Raw genomic sequence first — 11,593 nt, forward strand, 5'->3', positions numbered from 1 at the left:
AACCAATGGACACAGACAATACTGTGGGAAAAGGCAGGAGGGTGGGGGGGGGGAGGGGGGAGTCAATGGGGGAAAAATGAGGAACATCTGTAATACATTCTACATTCAACAACAAAGATTTGAAAAAATGAAAAAAGATGCTGAGGAGGTGCTGAAGACGGGGTCTGCTGGCAATTGTATAAAGCGCCCGCACTGTACTTGATCCCTGTGTTCCTCGGTCTTGTGGGGATTTTTTCATTGAAATTGGTCCCTAGCGACTTGAAATATCAGAATTAGACTCTGCTAAAATGCTCTCTTTAAATATACTTTATGTTCTTGGCTTCCAGTTTTGTAAACAATATTTTGATGGCTTGGATAAATGGTATGAGTCCAATTTCATCTAAACTTAATGTGTGATGGCAGCAACTGAAGAATTCCCTTGACTCACGCAGGCTTGAATGATTGACCCGTTATGAAGAGAGAGAGAGATCTCATAACGCCCCAGTATCCTGTGTGATATTCCTCAGGCTCCAAAGACAACCGCTAAATGTAAAGACCAGATTCAACACCTTAACAAACATGGGAAGACCCAGAAAAAAAAAAACTTAAAAAATTAGTTTGTTCCTTCATAACTGAGAGAGAACCCTATGCTTATATAACACAACTTATGTTAAAATTTCAGTTCCATCATAATAATGTTCACTTCTGAAATATGAGAGTCGACAGTTCCAGAATTATACAGGAAACTAACCCTCATAAGGCCCCTGGCCCTGAAATACAGCTGCTGGATCTTAAGTTTCAAAACAGAATTCTCTTTGTTTACACTAATACTCCTAATGCATCTAGCCAACATATCTCGTCAACTTCATACAAATTAATCTCTTAGGTCATTTCCCCATTTATGCTCACATTTCTGCTTTAAAGAAATTACTCTTTGGTAATAAAGATGTACATCAGTAATTTTAGTACAGACAACAAGTCCCATTGTAGTAGCAATTAATAGGTAGTATTTGCAGTTCGTTTACTTATAGAAACTCACGTGGTGCTTTCTAAAGGCTACAGTAGTTGATCATTTCCACTATCATGTCAAGTAGTGCAAACAGTCTCGATTTTACAGGTAAGCCAGTTGAGGCACAGGAGTTTGAATCACTTAACAAAGGTTATTCAGAAAGCAAGTGGTGGGGCTGGGATTCTAACCCAGGCGGTATCTGATTCAATGGCCCAAGTTTTTAATTACTAAAATTAAGGTAGAATCCAATTCTAAGAGGACAAAGATAAGTAAGACTTAATTGAGCTTTTAGGTGAGATTAAAGTAGAGAGGTTTCAAGGAAAATGAGAAAAGATATGACATTTGACATGAGTGTTTAAGGATGCAGTTTTCCAAGCAGATAATCAAAGAAAGGATACTTCAGGCAGGAAGAAGAGTTGGAACAAAAGAGGAGAAAAGAGAGAATGGGGGTGGGAACTGGGTGGAGGGGGGCACTGAGGGAAAGTGTGGGGGGGACGTCTGTAATACTCTCAACAATACAGATAAATTTAAGAAAAGAGGAAATGATGCTAATTAGAAATGCTGAGACCATTGCTTTTCCTTCTGAATAATGTTTAAATTAATTGAACTAGCATATAAGGGCCAATATGATATGCCCTCACCCGAAATGTCTAGTCATCTTTACAATTGTCTTCTACTATCTGCTTTACATATTGCAGTACATGCCGATTCTTCTACCACCTACCTCCATGCTTAGCAAGTTAGCTAAAAAATCTAAAGTTCATCGCTTCTCGGCCTTTTGGCTAAGATCAAATATAGTATCTGTTCTTATCAGTTTAATATCTGATACGTCCTCTATCCAAGGACATTATATTAAATGCATCTTTGGAACAGGGAGATGGAAGAGGAGCTTGCTGAGTCCACTCCACGCATCAACCCGGTCTTGTAGTACCTCTGGGAATGGTGCAAAAAAAAATCTAAAGTTCAGTCATCTCATCCCAGATGTAAGCATAAGATATGTCCCTCAGAACTCTGTTGTGAAGTTTCAATCAAATAGTAAAAGTGCTTAGTTCAATGTGAGCACTGAAGAAATGACAGCTATCATTATTACTATTGTCGAGATAAGCAGCAAGTTCCCAGGAGCCGGATGTGAGGGTCACAGATGAAGGGTAGAGCAGCAGTTCTCGATTTTAGTATTTATCTTTATCATCTATAGTGATCACCCTAGGTGCTTGTAAAAAATGCAGATGCCGTGGCTTTATTCCAAGACGTTCTGATTTCCTAAGTCTTGGTTTAGGGCAAGAGTCTTCATTTGTAAGAAGCAATCCGAGTGACTCTATTGCAGATGGTCCGGGGACGTATTTCGAAAACTCTGAAGAAATGCCGAAGCAGAGACATGGCCAATGAAAATTCTTAGTTTGAAAATCAATATGCTTATTTAGCCAGATGTGCCAGCCTGGATGTAATCGATATCTTTATAAATCTATTTCCCATTCTCCTCTCTCTCATTTTAGAAGGTTGAAAAAAAGAGGGGTGGGGGGCTTTTTCTTCATGCATGATCTCAGATTATGTGTTATTCTCTGCAAGAACAGAAGCTTTGAGAATTACATGTGAGAATTCTTATATGTTTCTTTGATTTACAAGCAACAAAAGAAAGCTGTGATAAAGCAAAAAAGCAGAGGATGAAAATAAAGGAGAAAAAGAAGAGGAGGAGGAGGAGGAAGAATTTGTATAGTAGTAGTGATTTAAAGACAAAAGCTATCGCATATATATGATTCACTTTTGTTTGGTAAACAAAGATTGTCTATTGTTCCTGAAAAAGTTCCCCATTGTGATTTTAACTATGTCAGAAACAGAACATTTTTTTCTTTGCTGACTGGCCACCAGAATCTTTTATATCATATAATCACACCACCTATCAGTTAATCTCAAATCAAGATCTCACATGAAAATGAATTTGTTTTGATTTTTCTGCTTCTTTGGGGGTTTTTACAATTTGAATGTCTAGCTTTATTCCAGAGAGTCTGATTCAGAAAATCCTAAATCAGGCCTAGGAATATATCTTTTTAAAAATCTCCCAGATAAACCCGATCATCTAGGTTTGAGAACCCTTGACCTCCCAAAGTGTGGCTTCTAAGTTAAGTTCCACCCAAGGTCCTTGCTGAGAACATAGATATCTGATTCCTACCCTAGACCCATTCATCAGAGATCTCCAAGGGTGACTCCAGCATCTGCAATGTGAGCAAGATTTTCCGATGATTTATGTACATTGGACACCCAGACTTTACTGGGCCTAAGTCTGTTTGGCCTTCCCTGTGTTCCTTTTCTGTTCATCAGTAACTGGATTAATTAAAATGATATCAGTATGTTGCATATAGTTTTTAGATTTGTTTAGTTTTCTTTATTCTAGAATATTTTTCTGCACTTTTATGTATGGGCATATCTGTGTGTGTGTGTGTGTGTGTTTCATGACACAGACATGTTCTTTTATGATAGCATGTCATGTATATTGCAGAAAATTCCTCAAGTAGAATTTTTCCTATTGTTTCCTCTCAATTAGAAAAAGAGTTAAATATAAGTTTTAAATGTGTATATGTGAGGTGTTTTTATCAGGGCATTGTATTGGGAAGCATATGATGTCAATTGGTCTCACTTTGACAGTGTAAATTTTAATCACTCTGTGAAGGTGGTGTCCACATGATGTCTTCATTGTTAAAGTGCTTTCCCCCTATTGAGATTAAAAGGCCATGTGTGGAATGATTCATGGAGTTTTGGTGAACATTCTCTTTCACAATAATGTTTACCCAATAATTTAGCATCCTTGAGTGATTCTCGTCTGAATCAATTATTTCAACAATGGTTGCTTAATGACTCATTTAAAAATAAGTAATACTTTGTTGTCTTCACAAAACCCTATGTAAACAAACCCTGCAGGTGTACAGTGGTCCTGAAGGACTCTGGGTGAAGTGGGTCCTGTCCAGTTGTGCAGTTAACACAGGTACTGCGGTGGTAAAGCTAGGTAATCAGCTTCCATTACACAGTATTGTGAAGAGCTTCGCAAATGTTAAGTCAGGGGCAGTGTTTTATCTTTGCTTAAGTTACAGTTCTGATATAAAAGAAATACAGGAGTCAAAAGACAATAGAAAAATGGTGCACCCACAGAACAAAGAACAGCAATAAATAAAAACTTCACAACTTCACCAAGTCATTTCAACAGAATTGGTATCTGGGTAAACAATATCTGCATACATGATCTAGTTCACACTGCTAATTGATTGCACAAAGATATAACAGGGGGAAAAATCCCTTGAAAGAACGTCTTTGTCTTTTATTAGAATAAATACAATTTGGCACAGCTTTTAAACAGTTTCTCTATATTTCCCTTCATTCATGCAGGTAAACAAAAATCACAGGCAGTATCAGAGTCACATATCATAACCTCACTTAGGAAAGAAGGCTAACTTGAAACAGATCAGCTTGGAAGATGTGAATTTTAAATCCTTTCTCTTAAAAGTGATTAGAGTTCTCAATTAAATAAAACATCTGGATCTTCCAATAATACTCTCATCTCTTCAAAACAAATAGATAACAGACAGAGATGGTACAGCACTAATTGAATTGAGCTAAAACAAGAGTTTCTGCAAAAACCATTTCCTTCAATACCCAAAAGTTTGTCTGTTGGTTTCAATAACTAATAAAAACAAAAGTGCTTACAATTCTGATCATCACTGTAACTGGGGAAGTGTATTTTGCTTTTGGTACTGGCACATAGATACACAGCTCAGTGAATTAAAAGAGGCGACTTAGGAACAGAACCATGTTCATAGAGAAATTCAGTATGGGATAAAAGTAGCATTCAAGTCACTGGGGAAAGATGAAATATTAAAACACGTAAGTGGACATCCGGGTGCCTGTTTAAAAAAACAATAGCACTGTATCCATTATCTCACATTATATATAAAAATAAGCTTGAAGTGATTCAGAGACCTAAAAGTAAAAAATAATACAATACATACTATGAGAGAATATAACTGAATTTTACAACTCAGTGTGAGGAAAATTATTTTGAACTGAGTCCAAAATCCTGATACATTAGAAGAAATTATAAATTTTAATATTTAAGAAATTATATCATAAATAAATTATAAAGAAATTAAAAAACTGAAGATGGCGGCGAGCAGGACCCGAGGGAGGGTGAGTGCGTGAGAGAGTGAGCTGGTGTGTGAGAGAGTGTGAGTGGACGTGAAGGTGGACGACCAACCTCGAGCAGTGCAGAGCCATGGAGCAGAAGGTCCCTGTGCTGTGGACGGAGCAGCCGGCTACTTTGGTAAGTGGCCCTTCAGGGTGATTCTCCCTGTGCCATGGGGAGGTCCCACATTTTGGAAGATCCCTGGTCTTCCCTGGGAGGAGGCAGTGGGAGCGGCCAGGGCCCAGCAACCTGAGCCCACCAGCACACCTGGCACCATCGGACCAGTGGACACTCTGAGGACCAGTGCACAGTAGTGGAGCTGCCAAGGCGCTGGTCCCGGAAGCCACAGACACCCCGGAGTCCAGCACCATTCCCCAGAGTAGCAGCTCAATCAGAGTGGAGATGTACCCCCAGCAACAGAGGCTGGGGAGCAGACATCCATCCCCAGGCAACAGAAGCACAGCCCAGCAGCTGAGACCCATCCCCCAAAACTACAGCAAAAGCTGAGCAGGTGTTGAGCCCCTCGGGGCAGCAGCACTCCCGAGCCACCAGCAGCAGGACTTGGGGCTCCACAGAGGCCTGTGCCATCCAGCAGCTCACAAGAGCAGTGGGAGTCGGAGCCTGAGAGAGACTGGTGTCATCCAGCTGCCTGCCTGCCCACGGGACCTGCAGGGTGCGGGGGCACCAGAGAGCCCTGTGCCACCCAGCTGCGCACAGGATAGGCCTAGAGGATGTGAAAATGGAGGTGGAGTGAATAGAAGCTACACAGATGATCTTCCAGGATCAAACAGGAATTACAACTAAAATAAAGACGAATCCTCGGAAAAAAGCAACAGAAAAGCAGCAGGACAGGACCATATAACCAGGGACACTGGTAGGATCTGCAGAAGTGTGAGAGGGTGACGGGCTGGGAGCCCACGGACAGCAGCAGGCTTAGCTGTGAGCAGCGCCCTTGGGGAATAAAGACCAAGCCTGCTCCACAGTGTAGAGAGGCAGGACAGAGCCCTAAAATAGCCACAGCCACTCACCTGGGGGCTAGGGCAGAGGGAGGGCAGACTGGGCTGGAACTCTGTAGGGACCCCCAGGATTTGGAGGGCACTCAGAGTTTTTGCTGAGTTGTGGCCACAAAGGACAGTGGCCAGTGTGCTCCTTCCCAGAGCTGTGGGGAAAAGCTGCAGTGCTCCCCCCCCCCACCAGGAGATTCAACCTTTCCCAGGTGAGACAAAGAAATGCAAATTGAGGCTCATTAACAACCAGCATCTATCCCACCCTCTGGAAATCCTCTTATGCAGAACACCAGGGCTACATTCCAAGACACTAGGTAACTAAGACTACTAGACTCCAGGAAAAAGCTAGAGGATAACTGAACCTTTTCTGGGCTTGCAAATCTACCCAGGAAAGTAAGACTTGACAGTGGTGTTTAACGTGGGCCCACCCAGACTCATCCAAACCCAGTAGAGGGAGCCACAAACAGCAGAACACCAACACCCACAGGGAAAATTTGGCAGGCTCCAAAACCCACTGAGATAGGCGAAATGGTGAAACAAATCCCAAATGAAAGGACAAGAGAACGGGGAAGTGGGGTACAGACTGACAATCCCCAGAAGAGGGGGTGGTGGAGGAGAGATAAACCACAGAACTTATATGCATGTGTGCATGAACAATGGACATGGACAACAAAGCTGGGGACAGGGTGGGGAGGGTTGGGGTGAGGGGTATCAGTGTGGTTGAAAGGAGAAACATCTGTAACAAAAATAAATTAATTTTAAAAAAAAGAAGAAATATAATCCAACCCAATTAAAAAAAAAAAAGAAATTTAAAAACTGGGAGAAAATAGTTTCAATAGCACAGAAAATAAAATAACATCTCAATATATTAAGGATTCTTAAATATCAAGAATATAAATACCAAATATTGAAAAGAAAAATAGCAAAATATACGCACAGTCTCAAAAATGTACAGTTCACCTTAAAACATGATGAAATGTTCAATTTTCAGTCATTAAAAAGAGAAATGTGTATTAAAACCACACTCAGATACAATTTCTCACTTATCAGATTGGTGAAAATGTAAGAAGCCTGACACATTCTGGCTGTAAGTCTGTGGGTTAGCAGGCACTTTTTTATGTAGTCGATGGGAATACAAAATGTGAGTAAAATGGAAATTGGTAAGAAACACAATAACCAAAAGAAAACTTTCTATGGCATGAATGGATTGGCCCAATAGTACGACTATTAGGAATTAGTCCTGATAATCCACCTTTAAAAATACCAAATACACAGTTACACATATACAATTTTATTCATTTGGCATTAATAATAATAATAATAATAATAATAATAAATTTCAGAAAAAAATTGTTTTGCTCATTTTTGAGAAAATAATTCAATAAATTTTGAAGTAATGTTACTACGGAGATATTCAAAGAGAAAAAAGTCTTTATGAAATGATGTGGAGTGATTTTCAGAATATATTATTACTTAGAAAAGGCAAATTCAATTTTTATATATACTGTATGTTATTTTTGCTTTATAAGATAGAGGATAACTAAGAAAAAAAATAATCTTACTTTGCAAAAAAAAACTACAGTAATAATAAGCCAGAATTTAAAGTAGGTGCCTAGCCCTGGCCAGTTTGGCTCATTAAAGGGCACGTATCTTGGTTGCAGTTCGTCCCTGGCCCTGGTTGGGGTTGCGCGGGTGGCGACCACTCAATGTGTCTCTCTCACATCGATGTTACTCTCACTCTCTCCCCCCTCTCTCCCTCTTGCTCTATCTGATGATAAGTGCAAAAATGTCCTTGGGTGAGGATAAAAATAAATAAATTAAATAAAATAAAATGTGCCTATAGTGAATAGGCTTAGAAGGGATAACAAAGAATATTTAACTTTGGTAAGTACATTACTGAATTTTTTAACTAGATCAATATTTTATGTATGTAAAATATAAGATTTTATCAAGGATAAAGAAAAATCATAAAATTGAATATAATCAGATAAGATAAATCTTAAATGAATATCAAATAGATAACATTACCGCATTGAAGTTGTGGGGAGAGAGAGAAAAAAGAGAGTAATTGACCCCAACATTCTCAGACTGTATACTCTTAGTGGAATATACCTAAGAACAATAACAACTTTTTAAAAAGCAAAGAAATCCTGAGTACTAACGGTTAGTCTGCTATAGGTACAATAGTTCTGAAGTAGTTGTAGTTGAAAAAATGTGGAAAACAGTTTTGTGACCCAAAGATCTTATTGAGAAACAGAAGTATAAATAAAGAATAGACGAAAGAGAGGAAAGTGTGATGTTGGGTTGATTTATAGATGTTATGGCAATTTAATTACTTATATTAAAATATATTTTTTCCAGCACTGTCCACTAGGGCCTGGAAACACTGGCTTCCAGAAGCAATTTGTCTAGTGCTTTGACCTTCACTTCTGGACGTCATTACTCACTAAAAGACCAGGCCTTCTGGGAAAGTGGTTGATTCTAGTCTGGATCTCAGAAAATTCAAGATCAGTCTAGAACTTCTTACTGTGTCAAAGTAAAGGAATATGGAAAAACTGATGGGACGTGTTAAAGGACACAGCGCCTGCTTGAAGTAACTCGTTGAATTGGAGACACGTGAACATCAAAAGCCAGAGGGCGGAAGGAAGGTGGTGGAGGGACTGGATGAAAGAAGGTGAAGTTATGGCCAAAGAACATATATGCATCGCCCACGGACACAGACCACAGGGTGGTGCTGGCCAGAGGGAGGCAAGGCAGGGGCTGGGTGGAGGTGGGCAAAGAGGTGGGGATAGGAGCATCTGTAATAGTGCCAACAATAAATTAAAGAAATAAAAGGAATTATGGCAGCAATGGTTACATCCCATTGAATTCAAAAAGAACAACGCGTACTTATAAGTTCACCACAGACATAAGCTAGACTTTTCATAACAACATTTTTATGTTGGTCTTCAAACTACCACATGCCATTCACAGTAGATTGGATGTATGAATTGTGATACATTTACACGATGCAACAATAGACAACAAGGAGAATGAGTTATCTTTGTATTCCATACAATAATAGGTATTATTCTAAATATTAGGTAGATCCAAGTAGTCATATACAAAAAAAAAAAAAAAGTGCGTATTATATGATTCTATTAATCTCAAGCACAAACACAGGGAAAACTAGCAAGTGCTGTTGTGTTTTGGAATAGTGGTTACACTTGGCATGCAGCTGTACTGTAGGTAGTAACCGTGCTGTAATGCCCCACTCTTAATCTGAATGCTAATTACACAGATGTGATCATTTTGTGAAAGTTCTTTGCGTTTTATTCTTACTATCAGTGTGCATATTAAAGTATGTGTATTAAAATGTTTAAAAAGAAAGAAATCTAGGAGTCCTAGATGATAATCACACAATGAATTGGAAAGGGGAAGAGGAAAACGGTCTACTTTACAGAAGAATGCCAAATAAAAAACAAGAAGGAACAATAAAGTTAAAAATGAGTTTATGCTATGGAATGACAGTTGAACACCTGCTACTATGTAGTTAACGTAGGAGGTGATAGGTATACCACATAGTCAAGAATATAGTGATAATCTGATACTAATTTTCAATTGCTACACAAAGGAACCGATGGAGGCTGAGCCAGTTGGTGCTGAGGGAATGAACTGTGTGCTGTTCTGGTCTCTATTACTTCTTGGATTGTGTGACTCTGTGCCCCTTCTGGTGGTCCTCTGGGACAAACTGCTCATTTGTTTGTTCCAAATGTTCTCCTGTATGTTGAGCAGAATGTGAGAGGGTCAGGATGGCAGTTTGGGAATATACAGGAAAGCAGCCTCAAACTTAACATGCAATGCTAACCCACCCCCTCCTCGCTGCAGTTTCATTCTAGAAGCGAGTGCCAACATGGAGACTTGCTTGATCCTGTGACACAGCCATTTAGAAACAAATTTTAGCATGACAGGCTTTTGACCTCCACAAGGCTGGAGTGTTTTCTTCCAGAGCTGATGACTTATGAGTGCTTGCAGCCTTTCCTGGAAAGGTATTATCAGTTTATATTGTGCACTACAGTAGAGTGTGTATCTGCCCCAATTCAGTCAATTTGGGGAAGAGATGGCATCAGAGTGTCTAAATATTTTTAGATCTAGTATATTGCTATACTTTCTAACTAGGATGACCTTGAATGGAGACAAGATAAATGAACATATAAAAAGATAAAAGCAGAGCTGGAGAAATAAACTATTTGGGCCAGATAACCAGTCTTTAAAATGACCAAATCATAACAAATAAAATTACAAACTCTGTCTAAATCTTTCAAAATTATTACCAACATTGCTATTATTTTATTGCTATTATTTTAGGAGTTTATTACTTAGTACATGGAGGAAAGAAGGGACTTCATAAACATTCAGTTCTTTCTGATGCTTGGGATTAGTGTTACTGATGGCTGTCAATACTGAGATTTCTACTGACTGTTACTCATTTTGTTATGCTATTTTAAATGTCTCTCTACCCTCTGGCCCGTTTTGCTCAGTGGTTAGAGCGTCAGCCTGTGGTTCAGAGAGACCTGGGTTCGGTTCCCGCTAGGGGCATGTACCTCAGTTGCAGTTTGTCCCCAGCCCTGGATGGGTCGTGTGGGTGGCAGCCACTCGATGTGTTCCTTTCATATCGATGTTTCTCTCTCTGTCTTCCTCTTTCTCCCTCCCACTCTATCTGAACAAAAAATGGAAAAATGTCCTTGGATGAGGATAAAAAAAGTTAAATGTCTCTCTACCCTTTAAATAACAATGTGAGATAAGATATGCTTTAAGACAGAATGGAACTTTATAAGAAACACTCATATCAAGCAAATATTAATAAAATGTAATAAAGAATCATTAATTAGTATGCCCTGGCTGGTGTGGCTCACTTGGTAGAACATCATCCCACACACCTTAAAAGGTCACCAGTTTGATTCCAGGTCAAGGCACGTGCCCAGGTTGCAGGCTCCATCCTCGGGATGGGGGAGTGGGGGTGCAGGAGGCAGACGATTGATGTTTATCTCACATTGATGTTTCTCTCTCCCTCTCCCTTCCTCTCTCTCTAAAGTCAATAAAAACATTTAAAAAAAAGAATCATTAATTAGTTTAAATAAAAGTATTTTTATATCCATTTGAATAATGCAGGGTTAAACATTGTCAAGTTCAGAGAATGTTGCTAAATATTTAGAAGGAAGCCCTGGCCAGTTTGGTTCAGTGGTTAGAGCATCGTCCCACAGACCAATGAGATGTGGGTTAGATTCCGGTCAAGGGCATGTACCTTGGTTGCGGTTCATCCCTGACCCTGGTTGGGTCGTGCAGGAGGCAACCAGTCGATGTGTTTCTCTCACATTGATGTTTCTCTCTCTCCTTCTCTCCCCTATCTCTCCCCCTCCTACTCTATCTGAAGATAAATGGAAAAATATC

The 11,593-nt window shown here is 39.5% G+C and overlaps 1 non-coding gene across 1 annotated transcript; it reads left to right on the forward strand.

The window, feature by feature from the left end:
* The first annotated feature begins 1,750 nt into the window (after positions 1-1,750).
* On the forward strand, positions 1,751-1,941 carry LOC118629203. The gene has a single exon (XR_004959435.1). It is a non-coding gene; the product is annotated as a U2 spliceosomal RNA (small nuclear RNA).
* The last annotated feature ends 9,652 nt before the right edge of the window (positions 1,942-11,593 follow it).

The sequence above is a fragment of the Molossus molossus genome, unplaced genomic scaffold, assembly GCF_014108415.1.
Source record: "Molossus molossus isolate mMolMol1 unplaced genomic scaffold, mMolMol1.p scaffold_m16_p_13, whole genome shotgun sequence".
Taxonomy (NCBI): domain Eukaryota; kingdom Metazoa; phylum Chordata; class Mammalia; order Chiroptera; family Molossidae; genus Molossus; species Molossus molossus.